The 26,990-nt window shown below is 40.5% G+C and overlaps 4 non-coding genes across 4 annotated transcripts; 3 read left to right on the top strand and 1 right to left on the bottom strand.

Moving 5' to 3' along the window:
- Window positions 1-17,165: 17,165 nt before the first annotated feature.
- TRNAR-ACG (transfer RNA arginine (anticodon ACG)) lies at window positions 17,166-17,238 on the bottom strand. The gene has a single exon. It is a non-coding gene; the product is annotated as a tRNA-Arg (tRNA).
- A 360-nt stretch (window positions 17,239-17,598) lies between these two features.
- Window positions 17,599-17,692, top strand: TRNAY-GUA (transfer RNA tyrosine (anticodon GUA)). Its single transcript has 2 exons — window positions 17,599-17,635; window positions 17,657-17,692. It is a non-coding gene; the product is annotated as a tRNA-Tyr (tRNA).
- A 519-nt stretch (window positions 17,693-18,211) lies between these two features.
- Window positions 18,212-18,301, top strand: TRNAY-GUA (transfer RNA tyrosine (anticodon GUA)). Its single transcript is given in 2 exon segments — window positions 18,212-18,248; window positions 18,266-18,301. It is a non-coding gene; the product is annotated as a tRNA-Tyr (tRNA).
- Window positions 18,302-18,435: 134 nt separating this feature from the next.
- On the top strand, window positions 18,436-18,508 carry TRNAA-AGC (transfer RNA alanine (anticodon AGC)). Its single transcript has one exon. It is a non-coding gene; the product is annotated as a tRNA-Ala (tRNA).
- The last annotated feature ends 8,482 nt before the right edge of the window (window positions 18,509-26,990 follow it).

Below are 26,990 nucleotides of genomic sequence, written 5' to 3'. Positions count from 1 at the left end.
GACAGCCTGGGAATATTTGTTAAATGAGTAAATGTTTAACCTGTATCATAGAATAGAGAAATTCCTGCCAGCTAGAAATGCAAAAGCTGCTAGGATCTTTGGTTTTTAGGGAGGTTTAGTATATTATTTTTTGGATATTAATATGAACAATTTAATTATTATAAAATTAATGGTAGCTTGGCAACCAATCAAGCCTCTGACCCAAATACAGAGTTATCTTTTTAAAAAACTTCAGCATGGGGGTGGGGGAGCAAGATGGCGGAGGAGTAGGAGACCTAAATTTCATCTGGTCCCAGGAATTCAGCTAGATAGGGATCAAACCATTCTGAACACCTACAAACTCAACAGGAGATCGAAGAAAAGAGTAGCAGCAACTCTCTGAACAGAAAAGCGACCACTTTCTGGAAGGTAGGATGTGCAGAGAAGTGAATCCGAGGCGATACTTGGGAAGACAGACGGCAGGGGAAGGGGGCCTCTGTCGGCCGCTTCTGGCAAGTGATAGAGCCGCGGAGCACAAAACTGGAACTTTTAGAAGTCTGCTACGCTGAGGGATGTCACTCCAGTGGCTAAGCGGGGGGTGGAACCCTCGTGGGACAGTGTGGTCTCAGGACCCTCGGGGTCACAGAAAGACCGGGGGTGCCTGAGTGCAGCAGAGCTCCCAGGTATCGGAGCGGGGAAGCCGGCTGCAGAGACAGAGCCAAGGCGCGGGCTCTCAGCTCGGGGTTGCCATAAACTGTGATCCGTGGCCCAGTCGGGCCACTGCTCCTCCAGCAGGGACCCAACAGGCAGCAGATCCGGGGAGACTCCCCTTCCTTCCCGGGGAGGAGCAGCACAGAAGCACACCGCAGGGATCTGCTGGGTTTGGAGACTCCACACGGGGTCATGAGCCAGAGATAGAAACGCTCAGTCACAGGCCAGGTGAGCAGGGAGTGCGCCGGAGACCGGCAAGACGGGAATGATTGACTGCTTTTCTCTGGGGGCGCATTGAGGAGCGGGGCCCTGAGTTCTCAGCTCCTCCAGGGTGGAGACTGGGAGGCTGCCATGTTCACTCTCATCCTCCAAAGCTGTACAGAAAGCTTGCAGGGAACAAAAGCTCCTGAGAGCAAACCCGAGCAGATTACTTAGTCTGACCGGGCAAGGGTGGGGCAATTCCGCCTCTGGCAAAGACATTTGGGAACCGCCGCAACAGGCCCCTACCCCAGAAGATCAGCACGAACAGCCAGCCAAGACCAAGTTTACTGATCAATGAGAATGGCAGAACGCCAGGGCTGGGGGAATACTGCACATAGCATTCATGGCTTTTTCCCTAGGATTCTTTAGCCTTTCAAAGTTAATTTTTTTAATTTTTCTTTTTCCCTTTTTCAACCAATATCTTATCAATCTCTTTTTTAAAAAAATCTTTTATATTTTTCATTTTTGGAATCATATTCTATCCCTTCATAGTAGTTAACCTTATTTATATATATATATATATATATATATATATATATATATATATATATGAGTTGTTCTCTCTTTAAAATTTTGGGAAACAGTTTCTTCTAACAGATCAAAATATACCCTAAATCTCTAGTGTATGGCTTTGTTCTAGTCTCTTGCCTGATCACATTCTCTCCGCCCCCCTTTTTTAATCCTCTTCTTTCTTTTCTTAACCAACTTCTTTTCAATTCCTTTTATAAAATCCTTTATAATTTTCATCATCTTTACAGTCATATTTCATCCCTTCATTGTATTTACCTTTATTTTTGTACATATATAAGCTTTTATTTCTTTAAAATTTGGGAGGCACTTTCTTCTAACAGACAAATATACACCCAAAATCTAGTGTGTGGCACTGATCTATGCACCAGCCTGACCATATTTGATCATATTCAGGTTTTTTTTTTTGTTTGGGTTTTTTTTTTTTTAATCTTTTTCTTTTTTCTTTCTTTCCCTTTCTTTTCCCCTGGTCTCAGGTCTCTTCTGATTTGTTTAGTGTATATTTACCTGGGGTCGTTGTTACCCTTTTAGCATTTTGCTCTCTCATTGATCTATTCTCCTCTGGACAAAATGACAAGACGGAAAAAAATCACCTCAAAAAAAAAAAGAACAAGAGGCAGTACCGACTGCCAGGGACCTAATTAATACGGACATTAGTAAGATGTTGGAACTAGAGCTCAGAATGACGATTTTAAAGATACTAGCTGGGTTTGAAAAAAACATGGACGATATTAGAGAAACCCTTTCTGGAGAAATAAAAGAACTAAAATCTAATCAAGTCGAAATCAAAAAGGCTATTAATGAGGTGCAATAAAAAATGGGGCTCTAACTGCTAGGATAAATGAGGCAGAAGAGAGAATTAGTGATATAGAAGACCAAAGGATGGAAAATAAAGAAGCTGAGAAAAAGAGAGATAAACAACTACTGGCTGACAAGGGCAGAATTCGAGAGATAAGCGATACCATAAGACGAAACAATATTAGAATAATTGGGATTCCAGAAGAAGAAGAAAGAGAGAGAGGGGCAGAAGGTATATTGGAGCAAATTATAGCAGAGAACTTCCCTAATTTGGGGAAGGAAACAGGCATCAAAATCCAGGAGGCACAGAGAACCCCCTCAATATCAATAAAAATAGGTCAACACACCGACATCTAATAGTAAAACTTACAAGTCTCAGAGACAAACAGAAAATCCTGAAAGCAGCTCAGGACAAGAGATCTGTAAGCTACAATGGTAGAAACATTAGATTGGCAACAGACCTATCCGCAGACACTGGCAGGCCAGAAAGGACTGGCATGATATATTCAGAGCACTAAATGAGAAAAATATGCAGCCAAGAATACTATAACCAGCTAGGCTGTCACTGAAAATAGGAGAGATAAAAAGCTTCCAGGACAAACAAAAACTAAAGGAATTTGCAAACACGAAACCAGCCCTACAAGAAATATTGAAAGGGGTCCTCCAAGCAAAGAGAGAGCCTAAAGTTAACATAGACCAGAAAGGAACAGAGACAATACACAGTAACAGTCACCTTACAGGCAAGACAATGGCACTAAATTCATATCTTTCAATAGTTACCTTGAATGTAAATGGGTTAAATGCCCCAATCAAAAGACACAGGCTATCAGATTGGATAAAAAAACAAGACCCACCGATATGCTGTCTACAAGAGACTCATTTTAGACCCCAAAACACCCCCAGATTGAAAGGGAGGGGGTGGAAAACTATTTACCATGCTAATGGACACCAAAAGAAAGCTGGCGTGGCAATCCTTATATCAGACAAATTAGATTTTAAAACAAAGACTATAATAAGAGATGAGGAAGGACACTATATCAAACTTAAAGGGTCTATCCAACAAGATCTAACAATTGTAAATCTCTATGCCCCTAACATGGGAGCAGCCAATTATATAAGCCACTTAATAACAAAAGCAAAGAAACACATTGACAACAATACAATAATAGTGGGGGACTTTAACACCCCCTCACTGAAATGAACAGATCATCTAAGCAAAAGATCAACAAAGAAATAAAGACTTTAAATGATACACTGGACCAAATGGACTTCACAGATATATTCAGAACATTCCATCCTAAAGCAACAGAATACACATTCTTCTCTAGTGCCTATGGAACATTCTCCAGAATAGATCACATCCTAGGTCACAAATCAGGTCTCAACTGGCACCAAAAGATTGGGATCATTCCCTGCATATTTTCAGACCATAATGCTTGGAAACTAGAACTCAATCACGAGAGGAAAGTTGGAAAGAACTCAAATACATGGAGGCTAAAGAGCATCCTACTAAAGAATGAATGGGTCAACCAGGAAATTAAAGAAGAATTTTTAAAAAATCATGGAAACAAATGAAAATGAAAACAGAACTGTTCAAAATCTTTGGGATGCAGCAAAGGCGGTCCTAAGAGGAAAGTGTATAGCAATACAAGCCTTACTCAAGAAACAAGAAAGGTCTCAAATACACAACCTAACCCTACACCTAAAGAAGCTGGAGAAAGAACAGCAAATAAAGCCTAAACCCAGCAGGAGAAGAGAAATAATAAAGATCAGAGCAGAAATCAATGAAATAGAAACCAAAAGAACAGTAGAACAGATCAACGAAACTAGGAGCTGGTTCTTTGAAAGAATTAACAAGACTGATAAACCCCTGGCCAGACTTATCGAAAAGAAAAGAGAAAGGACCCAAATAAATAAAATCATGAATGAAAGAGGAGAGATCACAACCAACACCGAAGAAATACAAACAATTGTAAGAACATATTATGAGCAACTCTATGCCAGCAAATTAGATAACCTGGAAGAAATGGATGCATTCCTAGAGATGTATCTACTCCCAAAACTGAACCAGAAAGGAATAGAAAACCTGAGCAGATCTATAACCACTAAGGAAATTGAAGCAGTCATCAAAAATCTCCCAACAAACAAAAGCCCAGGGCCAGATGGCTTCCCAGGGGAATTCTACCAAACATTTAAGGAAGAATTAATACCTATTCTCCTGAAACTTCCAAAAAATAGAAATGGAAGGAAAACTTCCAAACTTGTTTTATGAAGGCACCGTTACCTTGATCCCAAAATCAGACAAAGACCCCATCAAAAAGGAGAATTACAGACCAATATCCTTGAGGAACACGGATGCAAAAATTCTCACCAAAATACTAGCCAATAGGATCCAACAGTATATGAAAAGGATTATTCACCATGACCAAATGGGATTTATCCCCGGGCTGCAAGGTTGGTTCAACATCCGCAAATCAATCAATGTGATACAATACATTAATAAAAGAAAGAACAAGAACCATATGATCCTCTCAATAGATGCAGAAAAAGCATTTGACAAAGTACAGCATCCTTTCTTCATCAAAACACTTCACAGTATAGGGATAGAGGGTACATACCTCAATATCATAAAAGCCATCTATGAAAAACCCACAGCAAGTATCATTCTCAATGGGGAAAAACTGAGAGCTTTTCCCCTAAGGTCAGGAACATGGCAGGGATGTCCACTATCACCACTGTTGTTCAACATAGTATTCGAAGTCCTAGCCACAGCAATCAGACAACAAAAAGAAATAAAAGGCATCTGAATCGGCAAAGAAGAAGTCAAACTCACTCTGCAGATGATAGGATACTTTATGTGGAAAACCCAAAAGACTCCACCCCAAAACTGCTAGAACTCATACAGGAATTCAGTAAAGTGGCAGGATAGAAAATCAATGCACAGAAATCAGTGGCATTCCTATACACCAACAGCAAGACAGAAGAAAGAGAAATTAAGGAGTCGATCCCATTTTCAATTGCACCCCAAACCATAAGATATCCAGGAATAAATCTAACCAAAGAGGGAAAGAATCTGTACGCAGGAAGCTATAAAATACCATGAAAGAAACTGAGGAAGACACAAATAAATGGAAAAACATTCCATGCTCATGGATTGGAAGAACAAATATTGTGAAGATGTCAATGTTACCTAGAGCAATCTACACATTTAATGCAATCCCTATCAAAATACCATCCACTTTTTTCAAAGAAATGGAACAAATAATCCTAAAATTTGTATGGAACCAGAAAAGACCCCAAATAGCCAGAGGAATGTTGAAAAAGCAAAGCAAAGCTGGTGGCATCACAATTCCAGAATTCAAGCTCTATTACAAAGCTGTCAACAAGACAGTATGGTACTGGCACAAAAACGGACACATAGATCAATGGAACAGAATGGAGAGCCCAGAAATGGACCCTCAACTCTATGGTCAACTCATCTTTGACAAAGCAGGAAGAATGTCCAATGGAAAAAAGACAGTCTCTTCAACAAATGGTGTTGGGAAAATTGGACAGCCACATGCAGAAGAATGAAACTGGACCATTTCCTTACACCACACACAAAAATAGACTCAAAATGGATGAAAGACCTAAATGTGAGACAGGAGTCCATCAAAATCCTAAAGGAGAACACAGGCAGCAACCTCTTCGACCTCAGCCGCAGCAACTTCTTCCTAGAAACATCGCCAAAGGCAAGGGAAGAAAGGGCAAAAATGAACTATTGGGACTTCATCAAGATAAAAAGCTTTTGCACAGCAAAGGAAACAGTCAAAAAACCAAAAGACAACTGACAGAATGGGAGAAGATATTTGCAAATGACATATCAGATAAAGGGCTAGTATCCAAAATCTATAAAGAACTTATCAAACTCAACACCCAAAGAACAAATAATCCAATCAAGAAATGGGCAGAAGACATGAACAGACATTTTTGCAAAGAAGTCATCCAAATGGCCAACAGACACATGAAAAAGTGCTCAACATCGCTTGGCATCAGGGAAATCCAAATCAAAACCTCAATGAGATACCACCTCACACCAGTCAGAATGGCTAAAATGAACAAGTCAGGAGACAACAGATGCTGGCGGGGATGCGGAGAAAAGGGAACCCTCCTACACTGTTGGTGGGAATGCAAGCTGGTGCAGCCACTCTGGAAAACAGTATGGAGGTTCCTCAAAAAGTTGAAAATAGAGCTACCCTACGACCCAGAAATTGCACTCCTGGGTATTTACCCCAAAGATACAAATGTAGTGATCCGAAGGGGTATGTGCACCCCGATGTTTATAGCAGCAATGTCCACAATAGCCAAACTACAGAAAGAGCCAAGATGTCCATCGACAGATGAATGGGTAAGAAGAAGTGTATATATATATACAATGGAATATTATGCAGCCATCAAAAGGAATGAAATCTTGCCATTTGCAATGACGTGGATAGAACTGGAGGGTGTTATGCTGAGCGAAATAATTCAATCAGAGAATGACAAGTATCATATGATCTCACTGATATGAGGAATTCTTAATCTCAGGAAACAAACTGAGGGTTGCTGGAGTGGTGGGGGGTGGGAGGGGTGGGGTGGCTGGGTGATAGACATTGGGGAGGGTATGTGCTATGGTGAGCACTGTGAATTGTGCAAGACTGTTGAATCACAGACCTGTACCTCTGAAACAAATAATACACTATATGTTAAAAAAAAATTAAACAGAAGAAGAAGATAGCAGGAATGGAGAAATGAAGGGGGGGATATCGGAGAGGGAGATGAACGATGAGAGATTATGGACTCTGAGCAACAAACTGCGGGTTCTAGAGGGGAGGAGGTGGGGGATGGGTTAGCCTGGTGATGGGTATTAAAGAGGGCACGTACTGAATGGAGCACTGGGTGTTATATATCAACAATGAATCATGGAACACTACATCAAAAACTAATGATGTAAAGTATGGTGATCAACAAAACATAATAAAAAAAAAAACAAAACAAAACTTCAGCACCTGCCCTCCCTTACTCCTCATTGATATGAAGGCAAATCCACTTCCAGAGCACCAGTCCTCCTCCAACAAAGAAAAACCTTTATTTGAGAAACAAAGTCCTCTCCAAAACCCCTCTTTTTCCAGCCTGCACTCCTCCTAAGCACCTAAATAACATTTACCTGTATATTAGTTCTGAGCAGTTCTAGACTACAAAGGGCCAGAAATTTAGATTAAATCATGTATAACCAGTTTCTGTATAAGAAAGACACTTCCAAACTATAGATGGCTCAGATTTGCAGAATGACATCTTACAGTCAGAGTAAGTTTTGTGCAGTGCTAAAAACAAAGTAGGAACTAATAAATACCCGTTGATTAATTAATTCTTACAACATATGCCATTTCTGAGAAAAGCCTTTCTCCAAAAAGAGACCTAAACATGCTCAGCATCAAATGAATGGGAGTGATACAACTTTCTGGAATTCTCATGCTGTTCAGGGCTGTCCCCAAGAAGCAAAACTAAATTCCCAGAATCAAATCAACAGTAATAGGACAGCTGTTAACACATTCTGCTCACTACTGGGGCTGCCAACCCAGCTTTCTAATAGCTGAAAATCTCATTATCAATTTCTTCAATGCCTGAGAGCCCCCCAGTTACATCCTTGTTCCCAGGCCCAGGAAGAGGGGATCTTACCTGGTGAAGGTTTTATGCTTCTGAGTAAGCTGCTCTGGTACCCAAATAATCTCCACTCCTGAAATGTTGTCCAGATTCGTCTCTTCTCAGAGATCTGCAATGCACTTTCTTTTCTGGTGAAAAATAATTGGGGGAAAATTTTTAGTGCAGATTTTCACTTTGGGAATGAAATCCCAACATTTCCTTAAATTTTTTTTAAAATGATCTATTCAGGCATGTATACATTAGCTATTTACCAAACTGGCATTTTTCAGGATTATTTATTATAATTGCATAAAGCAATATTTCAAAGTTAACCTAGGTTTAAGAGGAACAGATGAAGGCATCAGGAACTGAAACATATAATCAATATATAGATTAATTTATTAGCATAACAGTTTTATATAAAATGCGTTCATTTCAAAAGTTTCTTTATTGTATTTAGCATGGAATTTATTTTTTTAAGATTTTTTATTTATTCATTTAAGAGAGCACACACTTGTGGGGCAGGGGAAGGTCAGAGGGAGCGGGAGAAGCAGACTCCCCACAAGCACGGCAGGTGCCAGGGGGCTCAATCCCAGGACCCACCCCCCCAATCATAACCTGGGCCGAAGGCAGCTGCTTAACTGACTGAGCCACCCAGCTGCCCTGGGATTTATTTTTTAAAACTCAATATATAGCATACTCCGAAAGTAAAATTTTAGCTACCAAAACCTGAAAGATACAGGTTATTCTAAGTAAGACGGTAAAGTTTTAATAGAAAATAAAAACGATTCACTTCCCTGCTTCTCTTCTGCTTTTCTTTGTTCTCTCTTACCTCTTCTCTAGCACATCCCATCCCCCAAACTAAAGGATTTGAAAGGAGGTGGGAAGTGATGGCTTTTAGGATCACAGGAGCATTTGTATTTGAGCAAGATGATTTATTCTTTCATGAATTAAAAATAAATCTGTCAAATGAACAATAATAACCAATAGTCACAGTGCTTAGTACCTGACACTTCCCTAAGAGCTTTTTACTAGCTTTATATATTTTATATTTATATATGCACTTAATGCACTATCTATTGGACAAGTACTATCAGCATTATCATTCCCCATTTCCAGACTAACAAACTAAACCACAGAAAGTTTAAGTAATTTGGCCAAGATCACCCAGCCGGTAAGGGGTAGAGCAGGCCCATCCTCAAATCCATAGTATTAATAGCTGCACTATATTGCCTCTCCATGGTGATCTTATATTTCCAACTACATTTGTCCTTCCTGAAAACTAACCCTCTCCACCTCCCTGCTCAACTCCTTCCCAGAGTTCTCTTATTTTCAAAAGAATACTCCACTGGGGCACCTGGGTGGCTCAGTCGTTAAGCATCTGCCTTCAGCTCAGGTCATGATCCCAGGGTCGTGGGGTAGAGCCCTGCACCAGGCTCCCTGCTCTGTGGGAAGCCTGCTTCTGCATCTCCCATGCCCCCTGCTTGTGTTCCCTCTCTCGCTGTGTCTCTCTCTGTCAAATAAATAAAATCTTTAAAGAAAAAAAAGAACATTTATTATGTGCCCCGCATTGAGCCCTGCATTGAGCCCCACACCGACCTCCCTGCTTCTCCCTCTCCCACCCCCTTTGCTTGTGTTCCCTCTCTTGCTGTGTCTCTCTGTTAAATAAATAAAATCTTAAAAAAAAAAAAGAATACTCTATTTATTTTATGTACCTTTCTCTTTAACTGCCCTTTGTAGCTTAAGATTCCTCTAGGTAATCACCCTTTCTTAATTCTCAGTGCCTTCTTCAAAAGCGTATCTTCAAAGACTCAAAACCCCCAAATCTGAAAGAGCAAATTCCCAAATACTTCCTCTGTCTCTACTTCCTCTCCCTCTTCCCTTCTCCTCCTCCCTGCAGCACTTCTTTCCTTGGGAAGCCTGAGTGGCCTTGGTAGCTGTCTGCCACTTTCTCTCGTCTGACCAGTGAACAATTGCAACATTAACCAAGTGAGTGAAAAGTTGGATTTTCATTTTAATTTTAAAAGTGATTGTAGAATAGTTGATATTCGTAAACAATCCTGACTAAAAATTCTGGTAAAGTTCCTGCCATAATTTTCCAAGATTGTAGACAGTGCTAAGAAAACTTTTAATATATTTTTAAATAGCAAACATATATAAGGCACTTACTATGTGCCAGATACTATTCTAAGTGCTTAATATACATTAATTCATTTAAGCCTTACAGCAAACCTATGAAGTTGGTACTATTATTTCTCATTTCACAGATGGGAAAATTGGAGCTGTTAATTAACCTATAACTTTAGTTAAGAAAAGAACCAGCATTTGGACTCAGGTAGCCTAGCTCTAGAGTCTATCTGCTTAATTACTATACCACCCTGGCACCGTAAGACATATGAATTCTGTAAAGTTAGATACAACTACTTATTTAATATCAAAACAGTGCTTATACTCAATATACTTGAATTTGTCTCTCCCCCACTAAAAGTGAATACCATAGGTCTATAAATCCAAGTTAATAATTCTATTCCATTATTCTGATTCCATAAGATTGGGATGAGAACATTTGCTATTATATATAAAAACAAGGCATTTCAATATCACTCATACAATAGGATGTATAATCTTTTCATGACTTTAATTATCTATTCATAATAAAAGTGAAATTATACTCAATTTTTCTCCATTGTACAAAATAAGGTACAAATTTTGAGGTTTCTATTAGTAAAAACATACCATTATTTATGTCAGATATCTAAATTAGCAATCCTTTATTTCTTCATAGGAAATACAACTTGGCGAACAAATTTTTCCTAAAGGAACTGGAACTTGGTCTCCCACCATTTAAAATAAATGTGTGTGTGTGTGTGTGTGTGTGTGTGTGTGTGTGTGTGTTTTGAAGCAATTTATTTTGTTTCTGGTAGTCTATGTCAATTTGCCATTGTGAAAAGCACAGTACCCTCCACACTCTGGATACACCTGTGCTTTATTTTTTCCTTTGGCATTCACCATTGCTGAGCCCACTATATATCATTTATTGTCAACTTATTGTCTTTCTGTCCTTCAAAATGTGTATTCCATCAGAGTAGAAATTTGTGGCTGTTTTGCTTACTGCTGCGTCCCCAGCACCAGAACATACATACCTGGCACATAGTAGAAACTGAATAAATGTTTAGTAAAGGAATAAATATGAATCTCTGAAGCAAATCTCCCTGCAACATCTTTTCCCAGCCCCAGCCCCCCTCTCCCCAAATCATACTTCTGGGAAAGACACTGTATGAACAATATGACAGTTCTACTTTTCCTGAGTATGAAAGACTGCAGATAACTTGAAGTCTTATGGAGCCCGGGGAATTGGATGGGTCAGTCCTGCAATCTGCCTGTAGTACAAATGGTTCCCATTAACCTCCTTAATGGAGGTACGGGGCTGAGGGCTAGTCTCATTAAGATCACATAGTTATTCATCATGTAATTCAAGATTTAGTTTGGCCTGATAATACTATTAATCCTCATTATTCATAGATTCCATATTTTGCAAATTTCCCTACTTGCTAAAATTTATTTCATGCTCATTCATAATAGTATATCTTAAATAAGGTATCTAAACAGTAACACATAAAACACATACTGATCACTTAAGAAAAATGTTGTGAACAGAGGCCCACAGGAACTTAACCTTGCATTTCCCCTAGGAGCAATGGTTCAGGATTCACTAAACCACTGTTTGTGGTGACTGTATAGAACCTAACTACCACAAATAACACAAATCCACTGTATGTCCCCTGGAGTTCTCCAGAATGGTTCCCTTTCTGACTTTGGAAATGTTATCTCTGTGGTTTCTCACAACAAGCAAGTGTTCTCATTCCAATCTTGTGGAATCCTTCTTGGAGATAGTACACATTTATAGAAGGCCATGGATGAGCACTAAGTAAACCTGAGTTCAGGCCTGCTCCCCCAATCTGGAGAATCATCCTGAAGAAATTATTTAACATTTCTTGGTAGAGCTCCCTGATCTGTGGAATGGTTTCCTCAACTGAAAGGAAGAACTTAAAAGTTCTCTCATGTGCATATGTGTAAGGTGTTTTTCAAGTTGAACAATGTTTTTTTTCCTTCAGATCTCAGGGTATCATAAATAACTTTTGTGGAGCACCACTGTTAGTTAACAAATCTTAGGGATTTGATCTTTGTGTTCTAGAGGTAAGAAGAGAGCTCCCTTTAATAAATGGAACACTGCTACTCCCAGAATGTCCTGGTCATTGTCTAACCTTGCCTAACATCAGAAACTGCCTTTCAACCTCCTTCCTCCTAGGAAGAAGCCCAGCAGTCCAGTCTAACTCAAGCATACAGTTGAGGACAGGGAGACCAAGTAGCACTAAGGAGAATCCTAGCTGGTGACTTAGGAGATCTGATTTCTCATCTGCCATTACTCAGCTCTGTGCCTGAACCTAAGTCATTTCATGTCTTTGGTCATCAGTTCCTTCACTTCTAAGCAATTTTTATTAGATGACAATTATGAAACTGTCTGCCCCACACGTTATATAAAATAACTTGCATATAGTTAAACAAAAAGGTAAACAATACCAAAGAATGCAAAAAAGAAAGCAAATTTCTTTTTCCTCACCAATTCTGTCTTAGTTTCCTAGGTTTGCCTCAAAAAATACCATAGACTGGGTGGCTTAAACAACAGAAATGTATTTTCTCACAGTTGTGGAGGCTAGAAGTCCAAGATCAAAGTTTCAGCAGGTTTGATTTCTTCTGAGGCCTCTCTCCTTGGCTTGCAGATGGCCACCTTCTTGGTGTGTGTTCACATGGTTGTCTCTCTATGCATGCACATGTCTGGTGTTTCTCTCTGTGTCCTAGTCTCTTCTTATAAGAACACTAGTCACACTGGATAAGGGCCCACCCTAATGACCTCATTTAAATCTAGTTACCATTTTAAAAGTCCCTATCTCCAAATATAGTCACATTCTGAGGTACTGGGGGTTAGGGCTTCAGTATTAGAATTTGGAGAGGGTTAGGGGAAAATCAGTCCGTAATATATGCCATCAATCTCTCAAAATTGTACCACATTTTAGATTGCTTTATATTTGGACCATGAATTCTTTATAAAGCTCTTTGTAATTTTTTTTTCAAAATTTTCTAATTATCTTTGGCTTGCAAAAATGACATGTTTTACAGTATCTCTAAAGTCTTCCTGGTCCTTAATGACATTACTATTATGAAAGAATCCACTTTCTTCTTGAAAGATCATCTTCACAGAGCTCTCTGACCCTTCTTGTCTTTTCCTAATTTGTCTTGATTGCTTTCTTGGCCTGCTGCATCACTGCCAACCTGGGATTTGAGTTCCTCGGTCAGTTCCCTTTTTCCTTAAATCCTATGTTCTCCTCTTTCTTGCATCCTTTTCTCCCCCCCCCCCCCATCGCTCTTTGTTGTTGTTGTCGCTGCGCTGAAGTACATCTGTGGCAGACAGAGATTTGCTGCTAGATTGCCAGGTTGCCTTTCAAGAAGGAACTGCCCAGCTTCAGGGAAGATGGTTAACTGAGAGCCTCCAGGTGTTAACTCCTTTAGGGTCCACCTCAGCTTTCCAGAGGAAGTTTTCAGCCTTTGGCCAATGACCGAGCAAAGTGATTGTATGAAAACCTTGTCATTCCTATCCAACTCAGGACTCCTCTAAAGGGAAATCTTTGTTCTGCAGGTACCAAGGCAGAGACTATCAGGTCTGCATTGCTGTGTCCTAATACTACATAATACTGTGTCCTCCCCTTTTCCATTCACAGGACATTACTCCCCATTATAATTCTATACTCTGGTTCTGTGTCAGCTTTTGCTTCCTGGAGAGCATCATCAGTATAACATCTTCAAGTAATGTTTAGTTTTTGTTTCAGAAAAGAATTTAAAAGATTTAAATTTTAAAAAGATTTAAATTTTATGACACTCACAAGTGTGACCTATTTGTTCTCATAGGTGATCGTTACTTTGATTGATTATACAATTCTGGGCTCAAAATTATTTCCCCACAGAACTTCAAAGGTCTTGCTCTACTGTGTTCTAGCATCCAGTATTGCTGAGAAGAGGTCTGATTATAATCGGATTCTCTTTCCTTTGTAGTTAGCCTGGTTTTGTTGTTGTTGTTGTTATCCCCATCTCTGAAAACCTTTAGGAGTTCATCTTTATCCTCAATGCTTTTACATTTCACTAGGCTGTCCAGGCATGGTTTCTTTTATTCATTATATTTGGATGGCACTTTTGATCTGATGACTAATGTCTTTCTTCCACACCTTCCCACGCATTTTCTGTTATTTCTCTTTCTGGAACTCTAAAGCCTTGTGTCTTCTGGGCCTATCCCCCATGCTTTTATATTTTCTGCTCTCTATATTTTTGTTTCCTGGGAGGTATTTTCCCTTCTATCTTTTATATCTCCAAATTTATCTTTAGCCATGACCAATATGTTATTTTTCACTTTGGCAAACTTTTAGTTTTCAAGAAGTCAACTGTTTTCTCATTGCTCCTTTTTTAATATCAATTCAAAAAACGGTTCTGTACTATTCCTTGCATTATCTGTTTCCTCTTGAATCAGTTGCTGTGTGTTTATCTTGGACTTTCTTTTTTAAGTTGTTTCTTCTCATGTCTGGTAGACTTTTGTTCATATTCATGAATAAAGGACTACACTGATTTGTGTCTGTAAAATGGCTGGTCCTGCGGACACACAGGCTTTTACATTAATGGTGCACTGGAGGAAATAGCCATGCTGCCCTCCAATCCCCCAAACTACTAACTCAAGGAGAGTTGCTATCTGAGAGCCGGGTGAGGTGGCCTTTCTTTCTCTCCATGTCTGTTATTATTAGGCTCTACTCTGCCTATCTCCTCAGCCCTGTAGTCACCACCTGGGCTCTCCCCAGGCTAATCTACTCTGCTTAAGCAGTTCTCCAGGCAGCTCCACCTGGGACAAATGCAGCAGCAGCTGCAAAATGTTGTGGGCCTCTGACCTTTGTGCTGTTGCCTCTGTACGTGGAGCCTCTTGCGAGCTCCATGGGGAGAGTAGTTTTGTCTGCTAGCTTCTAGAATGTGCACTCTGAGCTGTGTTTTCCTCCATTCTGGGTTATGGGTCTACACAACCTCATTCGTATTCCACATCCCAGAAATTATTTAAAATCTCAGGTTTGCTCATTGCAACTACTTTTGTCTCTCATGCTGCATAGACTTTTTTTTCTTTTTGTTTTTATTAGCTCTTCACTGGAATCCCAGGAAGGAGGGCAATCATATGTACCCACCTATATGGCTATAGGTGAGCCAGCCCTGATGGCTGCATGTAATCCTGACCCCTGGACACAGTTTGGGGACCAAGGGTGAGCATCTAACTGAGGCCAGACAGTGAAGAGTTTTGCAGTCAGGATTGAGAAAGAGAAGTGAGTCTCTGGTTGATAGACATCTTAGTCTATTTAGGCTGCTGTAACAACATACCACAGACTGGGTAGCTTATAAACAATAGATATTTTGTTTCTCACAGTTTTGGAGGCTGGAAATCCAAGACCAGGGTGCCAGCATGATCAGGTTCTGGTGAAGACCTTCTTCCAAGGTTGCAAACTGCTGAACTTCTTTCTCACTGTGCCCACACACAGTGGGGGGAGGAGGGATTTCGCAGGCGCCTCTAAGAGCACTCTCCACCTCTATGTCCTAATTACCCTTCAAAGGCCCAACCTCCTAATACCATCACCTTGGGCATTAGATTTTCAACATGAATTTGGGTGTGTGGCAGGGAGAGATACAGACATTTGATCTATCGCAATAGGTTGTGAGGAGAAAACCATCAGGAATTTGGGGGGGAACCATCAGGAATTTGGGGGGTAGCACCATGCTGCCAACTGTGAGCACTAGAAAAATATAGTGAAGCACAGAGAGGCACTGAGAGAAAAACCTTAAGGAAGCCCAGTTTCATTTCCTTCTTGTTTTCCCTGGGACACCCCTGTACCTTACAATAAATGTCTCTGATTTACATTAGCTCTGTGTGAATTTCTGTCACAGTAAGAGAGTCAGAAATCATCCACCATCTTGGCCCTCTTGGAGGGTGTTACTCTGGCTGGCTGCTGGGGAAAAAGTGCAAGAAGGGGATAGACCAGGAAGCCAGTTTTTCCCACAGGGCAATGATGGCCATGACCTTGACCTCAGCAAATAATAAACCCCTTATTTGTAAAATGAGGAGAAAGTAGGAATAAAATGGAGGCTCTTTCCTTGTGGCCTAATTTTCAAGGTTCTATCAACAAACCTGGGGGAAAGGGTGCAACATACGTCCCCAACTTCCCACACAGGTAATTTTTTTAACTCTCAGAAAGAAACACTATGTTATTTTAAACATATGTCAGCTTGTTACCTTCACTAGGAAAAACAAAACCCACCATCATTTTGTTCAAACGGTCTGTACTTGTGTCCCCTGACCCCCCAATTTTTAGCTTCCTTTAACCGTTTGTATAGCCTTAGGAAGCTGCTTTCCCACTTTCCCCTAACTCCACATTTTCTCTTCCCTAATTTATCTCTTCCCCAATTTCACATTTTATTAAAGCTTTTACTTTGGGGAATTGCTGTCTTACCTGGGGAGAGTTAAGAGATAATTCTAAACTACTCGCCACAAATAAGACCAATAACTTCAAAATAAAAACTCAATTCGTTCAAACCCACATTACATCCTGTTGGTTCAAAGACCCTTGAGGGCAGAACCCAAGTCACTAGATGGTTTTTACGCTGTGTTTACAACCGAGGAGAGGCTCAGGACCCTTGTTAAGATGAAACGTAAAACAGGAACCGGATCAAAAAGACACTGTAACTTTCTTTCCTCTGCAATGTCGGGGGTGTGCGTGGGCACTTTCTCTAGTGACTCAGTGACTTAAGTCTTCAGCTGTCTTAGAAGACCCGAAGAAGGAAGCTGAAGCAGAAGCAGCCTTGGGATTTCAACCCGCTTCGTCACGGGGACTGCTGGCTCCCCTTCCCGGCTCCCTCACATGGCCTCGTACCTGGAGCCCCTGAGCGGCTCACCCCCAGCTTTCCTCAGCGCGGCCCTCCAGAGGGGGCCGCAGCGTCTCGTTAGTGCTCGAGAGTTCGACGGGGTGGTACTGGAAACGACGCGCAACAGCTTTCTGAGTTCAAAGTGCGGTAAAACATTCTTAGCATTTGTGATTTAAAGAACCCTAAAGAAGTAATAGTCTTTGGTTTTAAAATCTATTGTGACAAAAATCCGAGCCAGGCAGGAGTCGAACCTACAATCTTCTGATCCGTAGTCAGACGCGTTATCCATTGCGCCACTGGCCCTCCTCATACAGAGAAACTGAGGGAATGTACAGATTACAGAGTGGTAAGGCCACACTCGACAGCCATCCCCAATGTGGGGTAGTAAAGGAAAAGTAAAGGAACGAGGCCTCGGATTCTCTGAGTCTCAGCACCACCAACCCTGAACACAAGAGGGGGAGGGCCCCATTCCCCTGTGGGTCCGGACCCCAGGAGGGGAAGCCGGGTTGTCTTTCTGCGCACGCGTGAAACAATACACAGGCATTTACTCCCTTCCCCTCCCCGTTCCCCACTTACGCATGCTCTATTCGACTTCTAACCCGCGGCTGGACTTGCCCGGGTTTTTGACTTTGAATCTCAAAGGGCAGGGAAGGTTTGCCCGTCCCTTCGATAGCTCAGCTGGTAGAGCGGAGGACTGTAGTTGATCTCTTTGGCAAGAGACATCCTTAGGTCGCTGGTTCGATTCCGGCTCGAAGGAGACTGTTTTGTTTTTTTTCTTTTTTAATACCAACTTTGTATGATTTACGGCCCGTTCCACGGGCCCCTTCCCTAATACACATAACGTTCCAACGAGCAATTGGAAGTGCTTGCACTTTCGCCGCAGTTTTGGCCTACGGCAGTATCCCCCGTGTAAAATCTTTTGTGAATCCCCCCAACGTGCGGTCCTAGTAACAAACGCCGAAGTGAATCTGCGCTCGGCGGGGCGGCTGCCGGGTCACGGCCTTCTGCTTGTCTCTAAATCGTCTTCGGCGTTTCGCGAGGCCCCTGAGCGCACAGAGGACAGTCCCGAGCCAGCCGTCTGCCCTTTTCCTCAGAGCTCCGTGGCGGGTGGGCAACGCGGGCGCTTGTTCCAGCTGCCGTGAGGAGACGGGGGTTTCGCTAGAAGGATATCTTATGGTCAGCAAACCTGGGAGTCATGAAAGACACGCGGTACAAAGCACACAAAGCTTAGAAAGTAAAAATTATAAAGGAAAGTCGAGAGGCTGCTATCCCACTTCCTTCGATAGCTCAGCTGGAAGAGCGGAGGACTGTAGGCGCTGTGTCCGTGGCCATCCTTAGGTCGCTGGTTCGATTCCGGCTCGAAGGAGAGGAGTTGTTGCTTTTGTTACTTTGGGCTTAGCTGTAAGGCAAGATCAAGAACATGATCAAGAAAAATAGTTTCCGTTTCTAAGTGCTCTGACCTCTCTCTAGAGGAAGAGATAACCGGCCCTGCCCAGCGGTGGGGGATTAGCTCAAATGGTAGAGCGCTCGCTTAGCATGCGAGAGGTAGCGGGATCGATGCCCGCATCCTCCAGCTTTTTCCTCTTCCCTGGTGGCAGTTTTTCTTTCGATTCTCATTCAACTCGAGGTAGAACTTGAAGTCAGCCACCGGGCAAGCGAGAGATGGGACGAGCTAGAACTTCCCTAAAACTTCCCAGACAAGGGATAATGGGTGCTGACAGAGTTTATTCTCGCAACTTAAAAATCTTAGACCCATTTACGCTGGGAAGTTGACGAAATTGGTTCTTTTTCTGTCCAAAAATAGCTACGGATTGCAGTTACATCTGTTGCCACTCTCTTTGTGATTTGTGATTGATCGCTGCACTTCCAGAGACCCATCCGATACTAAACTGCCCATATTTAGGGGGAACGGACAGAAAAACAAAACAACACAAAAAAACACAGAACTTGGAAAGGGACGCTGGCTACCTTAAACTTATGTTGAGCCGAGGAAGCGAGAACTATTCTGCTTCATGTCATCTGAGTTCAGTGGGGTGCCCAGCTGTGGGCAGATCTATTAGGATAGGATAAAGCAAGGGGTACAGGAAGAGCGGCGAGGAAGTGGACAGGGGCCTTAAACCCAGAGGCTTGCTTCTGAAGGAGGGTTCTAATGCCATTTTCCTCCTGGGAAGTAACTGTGGAGAATTGGGACCAGCACTGGAAAGGAACTAAATGGAAAATAAAGAGAGAGAGATCTGTTTATTGAGCATAGTCTATTTCGTTAAAGACAAGACAAAAACAAAACAAATACACTCTCACTAAAAGATTCAGAAATTGAGCAGAACACACACAAAGGCTTTTCTGGTAGTAAATTCTTCCTATCCTGATTTACTAGAATATAGCCATTAAAAAGCTGTTGAAACCATACTGCAGTTCTCAACACAATACATACATTTTCAAAGACAAAGGCAGAAATACTACCTTTTTTGATGATTACAATTAATAAATGACAATTCTTTTATCTCCTGTTCCTTTTAGTGTTCTGGGCAACCTGTACATTTTTTGTTACCAGCGTGTACAACCCGCTGCATTTTATTGGTATATCTTTCCTTTTCTAGGGCAGTCTCCATTTTTATCTCATTTTACTCTTTTCAATAAAGTCTTTAAATTGAGTGTATAGTGATTCATTTAAAGCATATCATTATTTTCATGAAAACAAATTTACAAAGTAGGAAAAGGACTCCTTTTATCAGATGATATGTCCCAGTTTCCAGTTGAGATTATGAATGCTCTAACTGGCTGACTGGAGGAGCTAGCAGTAAAATTATAAATGACTATAAGAGCAAGAAATGTATAATAAGCGGAAGGAATGCTCCCAAAATTCAGGTGGAGAGCACGTGGGCAGGGCACGGAGTTGGGCAAGAACTCAAACAACATCTCAGGATTAGCAACTCAGGTGTGGAATGGAATTCATATCAAAAGTCTAAAGGTACAAGCTGAGAGGCACTGTTGCACAGTAGTTAGTCATGGGGGCTGTGAAATCCAGTGGCCTTTCTTGGCTTTCACATTCCCTACCTGGGTGATATTGGGCAAGTTGCTTGACATCTTGGTGCTTCAGTTTCCTCGTTTGTTAAATAGGAGTGATAAAATGGTACCTACTTTTAATTGAGATGTGACTTGTAAAGCCCTTAGTACAGTGCCTGGTACATAGTAAACACACTATAAACATTAACTGTTATCAGTGTACGCGATCAGTACCATAAAGGGAAGGCCTGGGGGTAATATTCTGAGGGTTTGCATGTGTGTTTATACAAGTCTATATGGAAGTGCAGGAAAGAGATGCTTGGATCTACTGTGGAGGAAAAGTAGAACAATCCTAAAAATACAAAATGATAGTTAAATAAATTATGGTATGACCATTTAAGGGAGTATATATAACCTTTGTAAATCATACTTATTAAGAACTATTGACATGGGAAATGTTCATCAAATGCTAATTTAATAAATTGGGTACAGGTCAATATAAACAATAACAATATAAACAAGCATTATCTGTAGAAAAGACTGAAGAATACATTAAAATATTAATAGTGATCTTTAGATAGTAGCATTACTGTGATTTTTTTCTTCTTTAAAATTCTAAAATATTTTCTAATTTCTGTCATAAACATTTATAAGTTTTAACTGAAAATATAAGATGCATTTTTAAAAATAACAGCTAACAGCACTTCCTATAAGCCAAGCACAGTTCCAGTTACTTTACATGTATTAACTCATATATTTTTCTCAAAAAGAAAACACCAGGCCCAGACGGCTTCTGTGGTGAATTCTACCAAATAATTAAGGAAGAAATAATACCAAGTATATGCAGACTTTCAGAAAATTGGAGAAGAGGGAAAGCTGTCCAACTTAGTCTATGAAGCCAACATTATCCTGATCCCAAAGCCACACAAAGACATTATGAAAAAAGAAAACTACAGGTCAGTATCCTTCATGAAAATAGATGCAAAAAATTTAAACAAAATTTTAGCCAATTAAATCCAACAATTCATAAAAAGGAAAATACATCATGACCAAATGGAATTTATTCCAAGAATACAAGACTGGTTCAACATTCAAAAATCAACATAACTCATCATAGTAAACAGGCTAAAGAAGAGTAACAACATGATCATTTCGTAGTTAAAGAAAAAGCATTTGACGAAATTCAGCATCATTCCTGATTTTGAAAACTATCAGCAAACTTGGAAGGGAAGGGAACTTCTTCAACCTGATAAAGGGCTTTCCATGAAAAACACACACTTAATATTATACTTAATAGTATGAATGCTTTTCTCCCAAGATCAGGAACAAAGCAAGGATGTCCATTCTGAGGTTTTTAGCCAGTACAATAAGGCAAGAAAAATGAAGTAAAAGACCTCCTGATTGGAAAGGAGAAAGTAAAATTATATTCACAGAAATCTCATTTTTTAAAATATTGATTACATGTTGAAATAATCATTTATATTGTAGGGGTGTTAAATGAAATATATTAATAACATCAATATCATTTGTTTCTGGTTTTTAATGTGGCTACTAGAAATTTAAAATTATATATATGTCTCATATTTGTCAACCACATCTTATTTCAATTGGACAGTTAGGTCAAAGAGGTAGGTAGGAGCCAGATCATGTCAGGCCTTAGAGACCACAGTGAGGATTAATGTTTTTATCCCACGGGTAATTGGACCACTAGTGGGATTTAAATAGGGAGTGACATATGAGAAACAGATTGCAGAAAGCAAGAGTGAATTCAGAAAAATCAATAAGAAGGCTGAGGTGGAGGGATGGTGAGGCGGGTTGTGGGTGTTGAGGGTGGAGTCAAGAAGGGCCGGGAGTTCAGACACGACCATTGGGAAGGTCTTAGGCTAAAGCATTTGCTACTTGTTGGGACTGTCACTATTCATTTCTGGCATGTGAATTATACTAGGAAATGTTCAGAGAAAAGTAAAATATGTTAATTTCTAACATATCCTCAGAGATATTTATGATGAATTAAAATTTACAAACAACAGATTTGGAGGAGTAATTATCAAGAAGAAAAGCTTACAGCCAGAAGTTTGTAAGCTATCTAATGAAAGAAATGCCATAGTGTTAGATTTGGAAAGTCCTTTTCAAGTTAATTCATTTCTCTTTGATTTTAGATTTTGTAAAATGTTTCTTTTCATTAAAAAAAAATTTAAATCACATATACAAGCTGCCTGTTGCCAGATAGACAGCTAAATTGAAGAGACTGACAATGTAGGCAGAAAAAAAAAAGTTAAGTATTGTATAGATATCATGAATTGAGTTCTTGGTGTAAAAAGAGTGCAAGAATCCTTCTACTGGAAAGAGTTCTGGGTTATATTTTTTTCAAGTAACTTGTAAAGTCGGTTAGAAAAATGCTTTTCTATATCACACCCTGAGCCCCAGGATACCAAAAGAAATAACATAGTGTACATATGTCTCCTGTGGTCAGAGGGGTTACATATAGCAGGACTGATCAACAGAGCCTGGCTCTTGAACACCAGCTCATCTAAATCCTGAATGAAGTGCTGCTTTCTCCCCACTGGTCATGTATTAGTGTTCTCACTAATGGAGGGAGGGAGGGAGAGAGAGAAAGATGCATGGATGGATGGATGGATGGATAGATGGATGGATCAATGGATACTACAGGAAAGAATTAATAACCTCACTGTCTTAGTTTAAGAGGATCTGGTCAGCACAGTATTAAGCACTGGTCTTTGTTTGGCCTGGAATTAAAGTGATTTTTCAAGAGATGTAACTGGGGCTGGAGTTGACCTGAAAGTCCTGGTTCACTCATGCCCTAGTGTTCCAGGCTAACTAAACTTCCTTCTTAAGCAGTCCCTAATTCTCTGCCTCCACATCCACAGCATCTGCCGTTCTTTCCCTGTTTTAATGACTTAGTCATCCACCAACTTTCTCACTTCCAGTGGGTACAAAAAGGAAGCATTCTCCTTCCTCTCTACCTTAGATGTTGAGCCAGAAGCAAGATCAGCATTCTAGTGCCTTTTGTTTTCTCTTCCTTCCAGGAGGACTGCATTCTCTCTGCCTCACTGCTTTGCTTCAAACTGTATCAACTTTTTACTTCTTTTTCGCTCCACTTTCCATTTGACCATAAGTCTGATGCTCTGTCTGATGAACGACTAGCTTCTTGAGCTAAGCGTTGATTATTTTCAAGTACCAGTATTTGCAATTACCTGTGCTAAAGAGACAAAGAGAACATGGGTAAATGAAATGCTAAGAACATTCTGGAATCCTCAGGAAAGTTAGCACTCCTGACACTGATTCCCTGGGACTCTTCTAATGCCTCCTACTCCCAGAATGGTCTCTCTTGTTTTGCAGGTTAGGATGAAAAGTTGATGCTCTTGTAACTATTCTGGGGTTAGAAGTTCATATCACTCTGATCAGGAAGTATAAAATCCACTAAAAGAAGGGGACCCTGTTCCTGCTGGAGAATCCTTTAAATACACTCCAATTTTCTTCCAAGATTTTTTTATATCACATATTCTAGAGCTGGTTTTCTGGTATGGTAACCACTAGCCACGTATGGTTGTTACTACATAAAATTTAAAACTCAGATCCCAAGTTGCATTATACACATTTCAAGTACTCAATAGCCACCTGAGGCTAGAAGTTACATAGTACAGATAGAGAACATTTACAACATTGCTGAAAATTCTAAGTGTGCTGTAGAGCATGGGTGTAGTACAGCTTAGTGGGTGAGGTCATGGGCTCTGTAGGCAAAAGATGTGTCTCTGAATCTGCTTCACAACTAGCAGCCATATGACAAGGCAATCACTTTGCTGAGCTACACGGTTGACTCAATGGAAATTATAATACCTATTAAAGAGAGTTATTATAAGAAGTGATTAATACTCTGTACATATTTTTTATGTTTGTTGTGGCAGTACACAGTTGACCCTTGAACAACCTGGAGGTAAGGGTGCTGACCCCCTGTGCAGTTGAAAATCTTCATATAATTTTTGACTCCCCCCAAATTTAACTACTAATATCCTACTGTTGACCAGAAGCCTTACTGATAACATAAACAGTCAATTAACATATATTTTTATGTTACATGTATTATATACTATATTCTTAGGATAAAGTAAGTGAGAGAAAAGAAAATGTTATTAAGAAGATTATAAGGAGGAGAAAGTACACTTACAGTACTGTACTGTAAAAAAATCCACATATAAGTTATTGTTCAAGTGTTAACCATAGTACTAAAAGTAACAGATTTTAGAACGCTCTTTTCTTCCTTCCTAAGATGAAGACACTGAAACCCACATTTCATTTCATTCCTGTGCTCTGTTTCCTGAAGTCTGGGTCCATTTGGCCTGGTAGCTAGAGGTCGAAAGAGGTCAAAAGTCTTCTCTTTCTGTTATCATGCCTTAATACTGAGTCTGCTGTTAGGCATGTAGTTAGGTTCTTAACAGATCCATCTTGCTTCCTCTGACTTATCTGGGGTTTGGGAAACTGCTGGTCCTCCAGGAGGTAAGAGCACTGGTGGTTTTGCTACAGCTTCTCAGTTGTATAAACATAACCCTGCCCTAGTTTAGTAGGACTTGGGAATGAAGGGCAATTGGAGCTTCCAACAAATCAACTCCCTGTGTAATTGCCCCAGTTGGTTTCAACCCCCATCCTAGTTGTGGTGGGTGGGGGTTTGGGAAGGGGAGATGGTTGTCCATCACTCCCATATAATCTAGGACTCCTTCAGGAGACTAATCTGGTTTTCATGACTCTGTGGAGGCACAGATCCACTCCAACTCCCAGAGACTTGAAGTTGACCTCAAATCTGATTCAGTTTCAGAATCTTCCCTATCTTTCAGACTCTGTGAATGATTTGGGAGCAGACTAAAATTTTCTGGTTCATCCCTAGAGCAGAGTGCTACTCCCATGTCCTACTCTCAATTCACATGCCTACTTCATGGACTGTGAGAGTTGGGAGGAGTGAAGAATGGAGAAAAGAGGATAAAGAGGGGAAAGTGATAATTACCTATCAACTTGACTCTTAAGCCTGTGAGATTCTTGCTAGTTTGCTGGGTCATCTCCTAGAGGCAGTTCTAAGAAAAAGTACGAGACAGGAAACAGAAAAACAGAGGAAAGGCTAGAGATCAACTTTACATCAAATAATTGAACTGGAGATTCTCAATGTCAAAATTAATATTGTTTCAAAGGTTTTTTTCCCCTACAAATACTGTTAAGCTAAGTTATGGATACCACTCACTTACAGATAAAAGAACTGAAATTCAGCCAGGTGAGGTCAGTTTCCCAAGACCACAAAGCAAGGTAGACATGGAAGCTGGATTAAAAGGATTGTCTCCTAAATAATCTTAAAATTTGTATGGAACCAGAAAAGACCCCAAATAGCCAGAGGAATGTTGAGAAAGAAAAGCAAAGCTGGTGGCATCACAATTCCGGAACTCAAGCTCTATTACAAAGCTGTCATCAAGACAGTATGGTACTGGCACAAAAACAGACACATAGATCAATGGAACAGAATGGAGAGCCCAGAAATGGACCCTCAACTCTATGGTCAACTAATCTTCGACAAAGCAGGAAAGAATGTCCAATAGAAAAAAGACAGTCTCTTCAAAAAATGGTGTTGGGAAAACTGGCAACCACATGCAGAAGAATGAAACTGGACTATTTCCTTACACCACACACAAAAATAGACTCAAAATGGATGAAAGACCTAAATGTGAGACAGGAGTCCATCAGAATCCTAGAGGAGAACATAGGCAGCAACCTCTTCGACCTCAGCCGCAGCAACTTCTTCCTAGAAACATCGCCAAAGGCAAGGGAAGCAAGGGCAAAAATGAACTATTGGATCTTCATTGAGATAAAAAGCTTTTGCACAGCAAAGGAAACAGTCCACAAAACCAAAAGACAACAGACAGAATGGGAGAAGATATTTGCAAATGACATATCAGATAAAGGGCTAGTATCCAAAATCTATAAAGAACTTATCAAACTCAACACCCAAAGAACAGATGATCCAATCAAGAAATGGGCAGAAGACATGAACAGACATTTTTGCAAAGAAGACATCCAAATGGCCAACAGACACATGAAAAAGTGCTCAACATCATTCGGCATCAGGGAAATCCAAATCAAAACCTCAATGAGATACCACCTCACACCAGTCAGAATGGCTAAAATGAACAAGTCAGGAGACAACAGATGTTGGCGGGGATGCAGAGAAAGGGGAACCCTCCTACACTGTTGGTGGGAATGCAAGCTGGTGCAACCACTCTGGAAAACAGTATGGAGGTTCCTCAAAAAGTTGAAAATAGAGCTACCCTACAACCCAGCAATTGCACTACTGGGTATTTACCCCAAAGTTACAAATGTAGTGATCTAAAGGGGTACGTGCACTCCAATGTTTATAGCAGCAATGTCCACGATAGCCAAACTATGGAAAAAGCCAAGATGTCCATCAACAGATGAATGGATAAAGAAAATGTGGTGTGTGTGTGTGTGTGTGTGTATATATATATATATATATGGAATATTATGCAGCCATCAAAAAATGAAATCTTGCCATTTGCAATGACGTGGATGGAACTAGAGGGTATCATGCTAAGTGAAAGTAGTCAATCAGAGAAAGACAAGTATCCTATGATCTCACTGATATGAGGAATTCGAGAAACAAGACAGAGGACCATAGGGAAAGGGAGGAAAAAAATGAAACCAGATGAAACCAGAGAGGGAGACAAACCATAAGAGACTCTTAATCTCAGGAAACAAACTGAGGGTTGCTGGAGTGGTGGGAGTTGGGAGGGATGCGGTGGCTGGGTGATAGACATTGGGGAGGGTATGTGCTATGGTGAGCGCTGTGAATTGTGCAAGACTGTTGAATCATAGACCTGTACCTCTGAAACAAATAATATATGTTAAAAAAAAAAAAAGAAGATAGTAGGAAGGGAAAAATGAAGGGGGGAAATCGGAGGGGGAAACGAACCATGAGAGACGATGGACTCTGAGAAACAAACTGAGGGTTCTAGAGGGGAGGGGGCGGGGGGATGGGT

The sequence above is a fragment of the Eumetopias jubatus genome, unplaced genomic scaffold, assembly GCF_037043125.1.
Source record: "Eumetopias jubatus isolate StellerSeaLion01/CBP00866 unplaced genomic scaffold, mEumJub1_p1.0 scaffold_4, whole genome shotgun sequence".
NCBI classification, from domain to species: Eukaryota; Metazoa; Chordata; class Mammalia; order Carnivora; family Otariidae; genus Eumetopias; species Eumetopias jubatus.
The sequence above is the reverse complement of the archived record's forward strand: the minus strand, read 5'-3'. Positions and strand labels throughout refer to the sequence as shown.